A 14,151-nucleotide genomic window follows, 5' to 3' on the forward strand; every position below is an offset into this window, starting at 1 on the left:
GAGTTGGATGTTCCAGGGTTTGCTGGGATGGCAGGTCAAGACTAGTTGGAATGAAATGGTGTGTAGCCAGAAGGCTGATGATCAGTCAGGCTTGCCCTGCAGCCTCTGCTCTCATCCTCCTGTGTGCCTCTTTGGCTATGCAGCACTGTTTGTTCGGACACACAGTTCCCTCACAAGAGGTCAAGGGTGTGTGTTTTTCCTTTTGTGTGGCTCTGTTATTTGCAGAGCATTGCACTTTATAGACTTTGCACTTTTTTCTGAATTCACTTGTCAGTTTAGTTCCATTCAGATGGATGCGGTACAATAGCTGTTTTGGAGAGTAGCTAGTTATAAGACCTGACGACTTGCTGGCCCTCATGCATGTGGTTATTGTGCTGGAGAGAAAGGTGAAGTTGATTTAGGGAAGGCTCTTGCTCTGGCAGTCGGAGCAGGAAGGCTCTGGTCCCCCTCTCTTGTGGTTGTGGGGTTAGCGAGCCAGAGCCCGTCTTAACTGCTGTATAAAGTCTAAATATAACTTCCTATTTCTCAAAGGAGCATTTTGATGGTGAGGGTAAAATTGTAGCTTTAACACAGACTCGCACAGCACAGCTGGATTAGATTAGGCCTCACAGTGATTCAGAACTTTGTTTGGACTTCACTGCTGCTCTTAGTATGAATAACAGCCTGCCGTGTGTGTCATGTATTTGTGAGGCTCCACACGTTATATACTGCTGGTTAAACACACAGGAGCCTTATGAAGGCAGGGCTTGTGCCAGAAGTACTTGCGTTCATGATCAAGGCAGGGGTGGGACCTACGCAGCGAAGTGATGTCTCATGGGCTCATTAAGCCAAAATGGGCCGTCACGTCTATTTTTAGCATTTTCTTCTCCCTCTGCGTAGCCATCAGCCAATCAGGTGGCTCAGCGATGATGTTATATGGCTTGATTGATGTGTGTTTTTGGTGGCACACCCATCCGAACAGGTCCTCGTTGACCTCAGCCCCAGCTAGTCCACCTAACCCGTGGGCCCCGGTGTTTCGGCTTTCAACAGTAGCATTGTGTGGAGCAGAAACTGCCTGCCAGCTTATTCCTGAACAGAGTCAACTCCACGTTCAATGTGTGGAGTGGGACATTGGACAGTCATTCATCGTATGACGTAAAGTAAAAAATCGACCTTGAGTCTTCTAACAGTCTGGAGCAAAGACCTCATGTTTTATGCTCAGGTGAACTTCAGGAGAACTAAAGCCAGGTATATCTGAGAATCAACCAATTCACTGAATCTTCGATTCTCAATCGTACCTGAGTGTGATTCAAAGTTCGTGACCCCACTTTTGACCTTGAGAAGAGACGTGGGCATAATATTATTGGTGTTGTCACACTTTGTTTTAATCTCACGTGTTGACACCAGTCTGGTTGGGATTTAAGGTTCAGTGGTCTGAATATAGTACATTTTTAGTGATTATGAAAATCTTGTAGAAGCTCTCAGCACTAATCTGTAACCAAGGGAGCAGGAAGTAGTTATTATTTTTTGTCAGAACTGTTTTGATCCATTTTACACTCGATAAACAACAAAAGTCAAAGTAGAGACGCGTCATCTAATTTTGTCCTTTGTAATCGCTATGTGCCATAAGTACATCGACACGTGAATGCGTTCTCTCCATCTCTCACTCATCACACACACACACACACACACACACACACACACACACACACACACACACACAGGATCAGTTTCCAGGGCCTCTTCTAACCGTGGTAGGGGCCTGAGGACTGTTGTGTTTGAGTTGAATCCTGGGTCAAGTTCTCATTCAGCTTTAGTCAATTTTGTGTCCTTTCTTTGCCACCCCCCACACACACACAGTAACATCGGAGGTTTAAGTTGTGGTCCTTATTTCATCATATGCAATTGCAGCATGAATGAAACAGAAAATCCAATTCTCATCTTTGTTATGAGGTTAACTGTTCGTCTGCTTCTGTGATGGATCATCGTTGCTGATGTGCTGCAGGAAAGCAGACACACACAGACACGGAGTCTCCGTCACATGACAAAAGCACATGTGTATGTTTGCTTCCAGTGGATCATGTGGTAACTTTTATACTGTATGCTGGTGGAACAATAGCTTTGATTGTATCATCGAAGTGTGGGTGTATCAGCAGCGCAGCCATACTGTTTGCCATGTGTCTTTCATTACGCTATCTTTGGCAGGCCTGGCTGCTTCCACAGAGCTGAGACGTGCAGCTCAACAAGGGCGCCGTTCTCCACCAACAAACCCCACCACGCTCCTTCCCCCTCCTCAGCCCACCAGACTCCCTCCTTGCGTGGCTGCCGCCTGTCACTCAGATGGGGCTGAATTGAATCAGTCTTAGCGGAAAGTTTCGTTTAAGGAAAAATGGGATTAAGTTACAATTAGTGCATAGAAATCTTATGAAATCATTGTATATTGAAAGTTCTGCTTGGAGGAGTTGGATGGGATTATTTCCTGCGGCTATGCACTGTACAACAGAGCTGCTTTGTCATTCTGGTTGGAAAAAAAAAAAAAAACCCAGACGTCTAACTAAACAGCATCCCGACTTTCACATTTTAAATAAAGTGTGATGGTCTGTTGAAAGTGTGTTTCTAGTAAAGAGCTTGTGGAAGGTATCGATATTTGTTCATTATTGATCCTTCCACTGCTCCTACAGAACTCCACCTAAACAAATGGGGCATGACGTCCAAAATGCACCACTCAATAGAGAGGATACGTCCAGTCCCAAGGTCCCTTAAAATTAAATTAAGCTGCTCCAAATTTCACACACTCATAGATAGTCCCTGGAATTTGCCTATTTTAATCTAAGATCTCCAGATTTGTACCAAAATGTATTGGGTCTTCCGAAAGTCTTACCAGGTAATCTGTCCCGTAGTGGTGTTGTCCTGCTGACAAACAATGGGAGGGAGGTAACAAGTCTCTCAGACTTGACTTGACTGACTGTCCTTCTCAACTTTCACCTGCCCTCCAGTCAATGCAGAGGACAGACCTCACACGCAGGACTGTGTGTGTGTGTGTGTGTGTTTGTGTTTGAGTCCTGCTGGCTCAGGAGAAGGAGAAAAAGATGGCCTTGCACTAACCTCACCTCCGCATTTAGATCTACACGGTCAGCACTTGCGTGTGCACAGTCATGCACACGCCTTATTAAAAGGAAACCCCCCCCCCCACCTAAAATAACTTAAATCTGTGATCTTGAAGTGTAAAAACGAACCCAGGGCTCGCCCTTTAACACTATTTATGCTGGAAATAACTTAATCTGAGTTGATCAGACAAATATTCTGTGCAGTGTAGCACAGTAAATGTTGTCTGTGTGTAACAGCAGGTGCCTGACAGGCATGGAAAAACTCATTACAGCTGCTTGGTGGCCCAATTGGCAAGTAGATAATGGCTTCATTGTGTTTGGCTCAGTTTGAAGGGTGGTCAGGTGGCAGGAAAAGAGTTAGACAGAATTCAGTACCAAAAACAAACGGGCCTGGAGGCTTCGTGAAGGTGGCAAATTGGTTATAGCAGTTGTTGCTGAAGCTCATGGCTTCTCTGTGCTGCCTGTGGGAACAAGACGCCCATTTGGGAGGGAGACAGGAAGTGCTTGGGCGCCTCACTTCCTGTTTATCGAGTTTGTCCAAGGCGAGAGTGAGAGAGGGAGGGTCTGGTGCAGTCTAATTCAACAGAGAAGGTAGTGGTAGGTTCGACTTCCTTATTTGCTCTCTGTCTCCAGCTAACACACACACACACACACACACACACACACACACACACACACACACACACACACACACACACACTTGCCTGCATAGCTGTGTAATTGCCTCTGTGCTGCAGTGCCTTTGGCAGCTGTGCCCCCTCATTTGTTTCAATGATCTACCATCTGACATGCATCGCGGAGAAGAAGATGAGGAAAGAACCGATGAGGAAAGTTTAAAATAGCCTCCAAAATTAAAATTTCTTTAAGTACACATTTTGTACTTTTAAATGACCTTACTTCACATGCATCATGTTAAGAGTGGCACTCACTGAGCTCCCTATATCTAATCAGAGAGTAGCTGTGGAGGAGAGGCTGCAGCGGAGTGAGTGGGGATGCTGCAGAGTGCTGACTCCAGTAAGTTCTGAGGTGACGTCGGTAACATTTATTACGCTAACTGCCGGAGCTCAGAGGCTGACGGCCAAACCAGAACTAACCTTAAATGCCCTCTAGTATCACGGACATTTTTCTGCCTTCTGCCAGCCTGGAACTTTAGCAGCAGTATTGTTTTGTTTTAAATTATTTTGCAGTTGCAGACAGATGTGCACACTGCATTAGCAACCCTCCCTTCCCCCTACAGGAGCCATGATGTCACTGACTGCATAAGCTCTTCTTCCAGTTACTCCTCTACACGCAACCAATCAGAGACTTGTTTACACCTGAATCCCCCGGCGAGGAGACACTCACTGACACACGCATGTGTGAACAGCCGTTGATCTCATCTGCTCATAAAAGGATCAGGTTATAGTGTCCTCACCGCAGCTCATCCTTTACCTATAGGATGTTATGTGCGGAGGGTGGAGGAAAGTGTGACGCTGTGCGACAGCAGCAGTGGAGGAAGTGCGCAGGTCCACGCTCTCGCTGCTCCAAGGACATCTATTGATTTGACCCCTTTTGTGTCTCCTTTATATCCATCTCTCTTTTATTTTCTGACTCTGACAGCAGCTGCCTCCGCCCACTTCCCTCACTCATTGACGCACCGTCTGTAGACAGCAGGCATGCTTTTTGTTCAGCAGCACATGTGTCCGTGAGGATGTTACAAAACAGGGGAAAATGTCAATAATAATAGTAGTTGTTTCCCCTGCGTTAAGTGTTTTTGTTTTTCTCTCAGTGGACTGACACAGACAGGCTCTAATATTTCCTCCATGCCAGTCGCTGACAAAGGGCAGGGCTTCGCTGTGGGTTCCCTGTCATCCCAGCAATTACCCCAAGAAGCAAAACACGCTGTGGTTTTTTCCAGGAATTTCCATAACATTTGCTGCCTTTTCTCTTTGTCTCCAAGCTTCCCCCTCCCCAGTCCGCCTCTTCCTCTCCTTTGTTTGTGGCCATAACACAGAAACACATGATGATATTATTATGTCTTGCCTAACAACACCGCACAGCTTTCCCCCTGTACCAAACATGTAGGCTTACACACTGCATGCTTTTCCTCCTTATTAGGCCCTAGAGACTGATATCTACTGACAACCCTACATGATCTGCTGTCATAGCTAATTACCAGAAGACTTGTATTTGAGTGTAACATGTCTTCTGTCTAAAATATGAGTTCTCTGTTGTGGGACTCGCCGTGGGCTAACCATCACTCCATCTTGTTCTTGAGCGGCTGTTGTTGTTACGGGAGGATGTGCAGGTGATTAGATCATGTCTGCCTCTTTTCCAAGTATCTTCCTGGGAGAGATCCGACTTCCTCCCAGGGCAGGAGAGCTGTTGCTTCTTGCCTCTCTGTCACACACACACACACACACACACACACACACACACACACACACACACACACCCCTACACACCCCTCTAAGCCGATTAGAAGTTAAAAAGCACGTCGAGGTGCACTCACTAGATCTTCCTACTGGGAGCTCTCATTTGCTCACATTTTCCAGCGACTTGCTTTTTGTTAATCTGTCGGCCTCCCTCAGTCACATGCCTCTCATCACCTCTTTGCCCAATCCTGGGTGTTACCACTTCCTATGCCTTCATCCACTCCTATTGTTAATCAAACTCACAATGGACCAGAGTTTCCTCTGCTCTCACTTGGTGGGGATATGTCATCTACTCAATGGAGGGTGAATTTAGTTTTTCTTTTTTCTTTTTTTCTGTTTGGAAAATAAAAGAGACAGATGCACTGGTTAGATCTCTGTAAATCCCGTTTCTTGGACGACACTATGTTTTCACTGGAGCACCTTGTGAACTGTGTACTTGGACTGAATGTGTAAAAGCACTTTTGTGTTTTTAAAATGCAGCACTTAGTGGTTGTTTGTGTGCCAGTTTGTGTGTGTGTGTGTGTGATGTGGGAGGGGGACGCTCTGGCCTAACTTTTTAAAATGTCCTTGTTCGCTGTGTCTGACCGTGCGGCTGTTTTGATAAGCGGCGCAGCAGATGTGAGTTGGCTGTTTGAAAACCAGCCAGATTCTCAGAGACCTTCTGCCGCTGCTCCTGCTGTGACGACTCTGGCATTTCTCTCCCGAGATAACAGCTACTGTACAAAACAAACTCGAGCTGATGCATAATGTTCATGTTCTCAGTCGCATCTGTGGAGGACAGCAGAAGAAACAGAACGTCACTGTTTTCTCTGAAGCTCATGTCATCAATGGAGCTGAGGATAAAAGGGAAATTTAACAAGGAGGAAGGAAAATAGAAGTTGAATACATTGTCCTGCAGCAAAAGTTCACATTTGTTGTTTTTTGTTTTACAACCAATTCTTTTCAGTAATTAAAAAAACTGACCAAAGCTTTACCTAAATATTGAAATAAAGGAAAACTAATTTCAAAATGAATGATTCAGATGAACACAAGTTAAATGAACCTTCCAAAAGACACCTTTTAACGGATGTAATATGAAAAATAGCTACATTTACTGGATTTCTCTTGCAAATCTCCAGCGAGAACATAGCGGCCTAAGATCTTTGAGCCCAGCGAGTTTAGACCTTGTCAGTTAAGTCCATGTTCTCGGGGTTAAAGAGCAAGCGGGACATCAGTCGCACCGAAATAACAAATCAAAAACTCCAGTGTTGCTGTTCGCTCACATGCCAGACAGTCTGGTGGAGCTGTGCTGATGCAGGAAATGGAGACATGTTCCTCTGGGAAAGGGGCCCCCCCCCCTTAAACCTCTACTTTCATCTCTCACGTCTGTTTGTTATTTTTCGCATCTCACGAGCCGAGGGAATGCGGACTCTCAGCACAAGTTATGCAATATACCTAGAAACAGACGGGTGTGTTTGTGTGTGTGTTAATGGGATTTGACTCCAGCATGTAGATCTTATCAGCTGGGTTTTACCTCATGATCATTTCTGCTGACGTGATTCCATGCATACCGTCTTAATGTCGTACATATTTTACACATTTCTCACATGGTTGCCTCTTTTTTAATTCACGCTCCGCTTGAGCAGATTTGAAGCGGCTGCTCGACACTGATCAGTCGCTCATTCCTCGATGTCGCGCCGCGGAGTGGTTTGTCAGGCCGTCAACACCAATTACTCGAGCATATATTTTCATGTTAAAGGAGCATTCTGTACATTTAAGTCTGCGTGCTTGTCTGTTGTGGGAATGCGATATAGATTATTTGCAGCCACATTCCCCTCAGTAGAAAATCTGTGACTAAATGCCCTCAGTTTGGAGTTAATGAGCTGGAGCCGGCATGTACAGCCTCGGAGCAGAAAGAGACTCTGCATGTGAACCCCACACCCTTTATTTATCTCTGCACCATTTGCTTTTAAGACTTAACCATCGCTTTGAGCTTTCAGTTCCACCTCCCTGAGAGCCAGTAGACTTTGCGGCTCAACAGTCGGAGCTCACGTACAGTCCGAGTTTGACTCTGCTGCTTTAACTGAGGGCTTCTTCTTTCCATCATGCAGACCAGAGAGTCCATGCTGCCGCTGCTGTCCTGTTTTATTCTATTTACTTATTTTTATTCCAACCATGAAAAGAGATCTCTGTTCACAGTGAAGCCCCACGGCCTATCCCATCATGCTCTGCCCCATATATATGCATCCTGTGTAAACACGGGGCACAAACCCAATCCTTTTTCCCGCCACCTCGTCTTTACCTATATTCCATGATGCTCTTTCCCCTCTGTCCAGCCACCTCCACCTTATATACTCACATGCACAAACACACAGACTGCCTCTTGTGCTCCAGAGCAAACAGTAGCATATGTTTGACCACAGCTCTCCCCCCTTTTCTCCTTGCACCTCATCTTTACGTCACAAACACCCCCTTTCTTCCCTCAAAACCTCCCATTCCCTCGTTCAGAGGTTTTACAAAAACCTACCGCACTGTTGCTTCTTGTGTTTTTTATTTTTCACACTTGTTTCTGTTCTTTGTATTACCCAGTAGTAGAACTGGAAAGAAACCTGTTATATTTTACGGTGTTGGCACAGTCCTAGCTCGCTTTCAAGTCTCACACACACACACACACACACACACACACACACACACACACACACACACACACACACACACACACACACACACACACACACACACACACACACACACAGCATCCACACCCTTCTTATAAAACCTGAAAAGGAGAAGTAGGATGGAAAACTCCATCTAGTTGTACATATGTGTATATAAGTTTCAGACAATGGCTGCACTCAGATGTCTCCTTCTAAGGGTGTGGACGTATGTCATAATGTTGCCCACTCTCAGATTTCTAGTTACTTAGATGACTTTACAAAAGAAATGCTGTAATTGTAGCTGGCCTTCTCTCCAGAGTCACATTGCTACCCTCCAGTTATGAAAAGTGTTTTTTATTTTTTTTCTTCATTGGCGTTATCTCCGATTACAAAACACGTTAGGGGACTCGTCAACCCTTTAACTGAATAACAGTCATCAGAAAAATGTATTGTCTATCAAGATGTACTGTTTTATGCTGTTATAAAAGGAGCATTATGTTTTCAATGCTGTCATTGCTGTGTTTGAACATCTGAGTTAAAACCATTAATTTGGCTCAGAGACCAGGCAACCTTTTTCCAGACAGAGATAGAAAAGAATAAAAAGACAATCAAGCAGAAAAACCTGGAAGCAAAAGGAATATTATTCTGAAAGTCCATAAAATGTGGCTGTAAATGTACAAGAGTCCCATTTCGTCCATAACTTTGTAAGTAAAGTGAGAAAGTACGTTTTCCCCAGTAATATCATTCCTCCTCAAGGTTTCATTTATGCAGGGACTTCACCGACCTGATGTGAAAGCTGTGCACACCTTCATTTTCTCTGCCAGCAGGTGGCAGTGTTGGATTCACACCTACTTCCTACCCCAGTGTGTAAAAAAAACAAAACAATAAAAAAACAAGGAATGCTCCTCTCTCGCATGTCCAGAAGAACGAGAGCCAAACTACGCTACGCAATGTTGTTCCACTAGAGCTGTAATCTAGGTAATATTTTGGTTTGGTTCAGAAATGTTCTGAATGTTATCTGCAGTTGGGAGATCAACAGGTTGTGTATGAGTAAGCCTGTGTATTTGTGTGTGTCCTTGCCTTAGTGCCAAGGTTATCACAGTCTTCCAAGAAAAAGACAAATTCTTTTCCTTTTGTGGGGTTTATTAGTTCCTCCCCCACCTTTACTGTGCAAGTGCAGCTTCTTTCTATTCTGAGAGCTATAAGTGCGAACGCTGCAGTTAGTTACACGCTGTTCTCGCATTATTGTCTCTTCAGTGATGGGATCGCTCGCTCCTCTGTCGCAGGCTGTAAAGGCGCAGAACATCCACTCTCTCACACTTAGTCGGCGCCTCACTGCTTTTGTCCTGCGATTAATCTTGTGACGCTGATGATGGAGTGACTCTGCCGCTCACCTGCAGTTCAACCTCATTACCATTCCCCTGTTACCTGCAGGCCCGAGGACCAGCTCTCACACTGGTGGTTGTTGTGAACACCTGTGATGCAGCAGCATGTCAAAGGTTATTCCACAGGTCAGCGGCCTCACCTGTCTCCTCCTCCACCCCTCGTCTCACTAATTCATAACGTTGTTGCCTTATCAGTTCGCTGAGCTCTACATCATATACCTTGACCTATCTCCTGAGCCCCGGGGTTATACTTTTCTTATCATCTCTGTGTGGGAGACAGGTGTTTAGCTGGCCAGGTTAGGATGGATAGAGACTCCCCGGTAAAGGAATGTTGGGAGGAGGAGTGTAGCAAGCGGTCGGCCGGGGCATGCTGTGACAGCCTCCCACATTGAGCCAAACTCTTACACTCCTCTCTCGTCTAGTCCAAACTTTGTTATTACGATTGCTCCTTTTTATCTTCTCTGTTTTTCACGTCCCTGCCCTCCACCGCACATCTCTCTCGATTAACTAATCTCATCTCTCGCACTCACTTCCTTCCTCCCTTCCCGTATCTTCTCCCATTTCATCTCTCTTAATATTACATTCTGGCTTATCCCAGCTAATGCGATACGTGCTTAATCTAAGCCGTATCCATGGAGATGGTGATTTATAAATGTCTGGATGCGGGTCTGGTAGTTCTCATCTCCTGTCATCCATCTTGCTCAAGCCCTCTCTTCCCTCAGTCATAAACTAGTCAGAACACGGCAAACATAATTCCTTCCTTCCAAACTTCCTCCACTCGAACCATTGCCTGGAAGTTTTTAAACATTTTTCAAATCCAAACTAACTTGACTTCTAATTGGATTAACACTGATGTGACAATCAGACAGGCTTGCATTTTCCCTTTGTGCCATTGCTGCTGTGAAACGGAGCATGAAGACAAACACTAATATGTTTGCTCATCAGGTTCACACGTCTGCCTCGCAAAACAAGAAAAGCCACTTCATTCCGACCTGAAAATTATACTTCTTAGATCTTCTGCTCTTGACCTTCTTTGATTCACTGTTCGTGTTACTCTTTCTCCTCCTCAGCTTTTCTCCTCTCTTCTTTGTTTAGCCAGGCTGTGTGTACAGAGAGCAGTGGCATGTCTTTGCATGCAGCCCTTCCCCTACAGGAATGCAAAGAAGATATGAAGCCAGGGAGAAACAGAGCGTGCACGCAAAGAGAGAAAGAGGACTTCAAGGCCTTAAAGGTGGAAAGGAAAGAATAGGTCAAGGAAAAAGTGATGGGAAATAAATAATAAGGGCTTTTTAAATGACTTGATAAATTACCTTTCAAGAAAACTATGATGGCAGTAATAAAAGGTATTGGTGTTAAAAAGATATTATACCCACATGTCCCATTATAATTTCTTACGACAAGACCTATGTTATATGTTTTATCGATTTGTGTTCTTTCATTATAGCAAATATTTCCATAAATAGAGAAATCTGTCATTTCGATCATTTTCATCTGGTCGCCTGTGTGCCAGCATTGTGGTCATCTGCCAGAAGCTAAATTTACTTCTCATCCACTTTTGAGCCAGACAATACACTTTTTAGATCTTCATTGTTATATTTTAGGCGAATGAAGGGTTTTTGTCATGGACGCCATTTGAGAAATAAGCTGAGAATACTTTAGCGACAGGTCGGCTCGCAGACCCTTGAAAACTTACTCTGTCCACTTAACAGCATCAGAAAAACAATGATTTTTTAAGTGAAACTGCTTTATTCATCTTTATTCACCTTTTTATACTGGATTCAAACAACTGGTTCATTTTTAGAGGAGATGTTCTGTGATTAATTTGTCTCTATGTAAAAACCTCCTGAAAGATGAACACTAAAGGAATCTGGGTACAAGCCGACTGCAGTGATGGTGGTGAAGTCATCACCTCCCATGATCCCACATTACCTCACAATGTTACCAAACTCTGTCTTTTTAAAAGTCAGTAAACACAGAGGTGCACTCCGGCTGCTTTGCCAGGTTCAATGCTGCCTATCTAACTTTGTCTGCACATGCACAGACACACACTCCACACTCTCATACAGGCCATGCACACTTAGTGTTTCATGCTGTGCTGTCCATTTATCTGCAGTGTTGTGGAAATGGAAGGTAGAAGGGTGGAGTTGTCTGTGGGAGTTAGTTAAACAGATTTTCTTGTTCGAGGATCAGTTCTTTCTGTTTTCAGTCGGAGAGCGTGTGAGACTGATGATGCATTTTTTTGTTGTATTTACTTTTTTCTCGCTGTAGCAGCAAACACAGGACTCTTTTGTCCGTCTGAAGAGGTTGGTATTGCAGGGCAGGTCGCTGGGTTCAGTGTGCCGAGTGTCTCCTGGCCCTGCTGACCTTTATCTGGGTCTATAGAAAAAACCCCTGGCTCCAAAGACCTTCAGTGTTCTCTGTTTTCACTGCCTAAGACCTTACCTAAACACACTACACACTCCCACACACCCAGAACGCAACACCCAACTGAGGGACTAACAGCGCAACTTCACATTCATACAAATCATTTTTGGTTTTAACGCATTTGGACGCTTGACCTGTCTGTCATTTTCATCTTTGCTGTGATTGGCCGGATATTTCACTCTGGCATGAGCTGTTGCCAAGCCCCAAGGCACATCTGCTGCGGTTGTGACTCATTTACTGCTGGCCTGGAATCAGTGTTTTCTTTGTCTCAAATAGGTGGAATGTCAGCTGACTTTCAGACCCAACCTGTTGTGCCAGCAATGTATCTCTCTGAGCGAGCGAGGAGAGCTCTGCAGACGAACACGCCAAAATGTCCGACTCAGATTTAATGTTTTCGTGTCCATTTTGTTGTAGTTTAACAATCCAGTATATCTTTTTAACATCAGCGCCTTCGTTCCTGAGTTTGAACATATTAATAAAACATGTTTCTTTGTCAAATGCCTCCCACCTTTTTGCATTATGACGCGCTAATAATTTGAATAGCATGAATTTTTTACCCAGCGTCGTCATATATATCGCTGTGATCGGTTATTGTTTAAGTTATTGTGCTTACTGTTATTGCTTCACTTATCTGATTAAGACGTGACGCAGCTGTCACAAGCTCTGTGGCGTCATTTTTCCATAAACGTCCTGTATTTCTCCTGCTCCCTCCTTGTGAAGTGTTTTCTAATTAAGTCTGGGCTTTTACTGGTTGTATCTGTGGGGTGGTTGTTTTTTGATGAGGTCTATACTTGAATCAGTCCTGATTAAAAACTCCGGCTACACGTGGTTCAGTCTAAAGAAAATAGTTTGTGTTTTTACATTAATAAAACATTTTATGTGAACCTTATTGCAACCCATAGTATGCCACACGCATTTAATCTGAATTGGGCTTTTTTATCACAGCACACATCCTGTCTTTGTTGGGCTCCCTGTGAAAGGCTGAGTATATGTTCTGGAATAATCTGTGCCTTGCAACAACATCTGCTTTGGTGAGAGCAGGTGGTGGTTGAGTGATGTCTTGTCTGCACAGTGGAAGGGACTGTGACTTTCAACACAGGGAAGAAAGAGTAAACCTCTGTCTGCCAGACGATGGAATGCGACCGTTGGTTTCCATCCACGTCAGACGTTGCGTAAGAGGGGTCTAACTTGCGTGGCTGGATGGCACCGGCTCTGTCTCCACCTGCTCTGTTAGGGCTAAGCTAGTAAAACTCCTCAGACTAGAGACGTGCCTGCGTATGACCTGTTAGACCAAGGAGGAGGCCATTTTATGGTTTACGCCACCTGCTCTTTAACTTTCACGCCCGATTCATTAAAGCACTTTGTCCACAGTAACACAGCAGGGAGCGCAGAGGCCCAGGTCCAGGCCAAGCCCCAGTGATCTTGAATGGATGTCTTCTATTTTCAGTGCCCGCACGGAGCCAATAGTTAGACGCAAATTAATGGAAAGTTCCCTGAGCACAGGATTTCCATTACAGCAGCTCCTGAGTGGTCACATGTTTCAACTGTTACAGCAGTATTACACTGTAGTATATCACATAGCGGCAGTATATATGATGTATGAAGCTACATACAAGCAGGCTTTCTATAGTGTCGTAAAAATTCAATGTCCTAATGAGAGTAAGAATTTAAGAACAAACACCAAAATAAGCTTTTTAGTCGCCTCACTAAAATAACACACACATTTATATCTGGTGACAGGTCCTTGTATCCCCTCCCCAGCATTTCCTCACCCGCTTACACAGTCTCTGATTAAGTCGCCAACTCATTTATGCACACATACGCACACGCACACGTTCCCCCCATGTTCCTCCTGTTGCACTCTGTATTCTTTACGGCCCAGGCAGGCTGATGCTATATTTAGCGCAAAAGGGGAGGGGGGGGGGTCAATTCTCTGTTCTGGTGTCTTTCCTCTGCATCGCCCAACTCCCCCCACCACCCAGCCAGAGTCCAGTGTGCGGTCCCAGTGGTGGGGCAGGAAGGCGGTCGGTCACGCTGGGTGAGGGTGCAGAGGGGTGCCTGTCAGACCCTCTCTCCCTGTGATTCTTTTAGATGGTTTCTGCAGATCACACATAAACAAGCGGCGTCTCAGAAGATCCAACAGTCCACAGTAAACATGCTCCACTGGCATGTGTGCAGACTCCGCACACATACCTCTGCACACGCA

General features: G+C 44.8%; 1 protein-coding gene across 3 annotated transcripts in view; it reads left to right on the forward strand.

The window, feature by feature from the left end:
- Positions 1–14,151, forward strand: part of mob2a (MOB kinase activator 2a) — a 58,403-nt gene that overhangs the window by 27,598 nt on the left and 16,654 nt on the right. The window lies entirely within an intron of this gene.

Source organism: Paralichthys olivaceus, chromosome 7 (assembly GCF_024713975.1).
Source record: "Paralichthys olivaceus isolate ysfri-2021 chromosome 7, ASM2471397v2, whole genome shotgun sequence".
Classification (NCBI taxonomy): Eukaryota; Metazoa; Chordata; class Actinopteri; order Pleuronectiformes; family Paralichthyidae; genus Paralichthys; species Paralichthys olivaceus.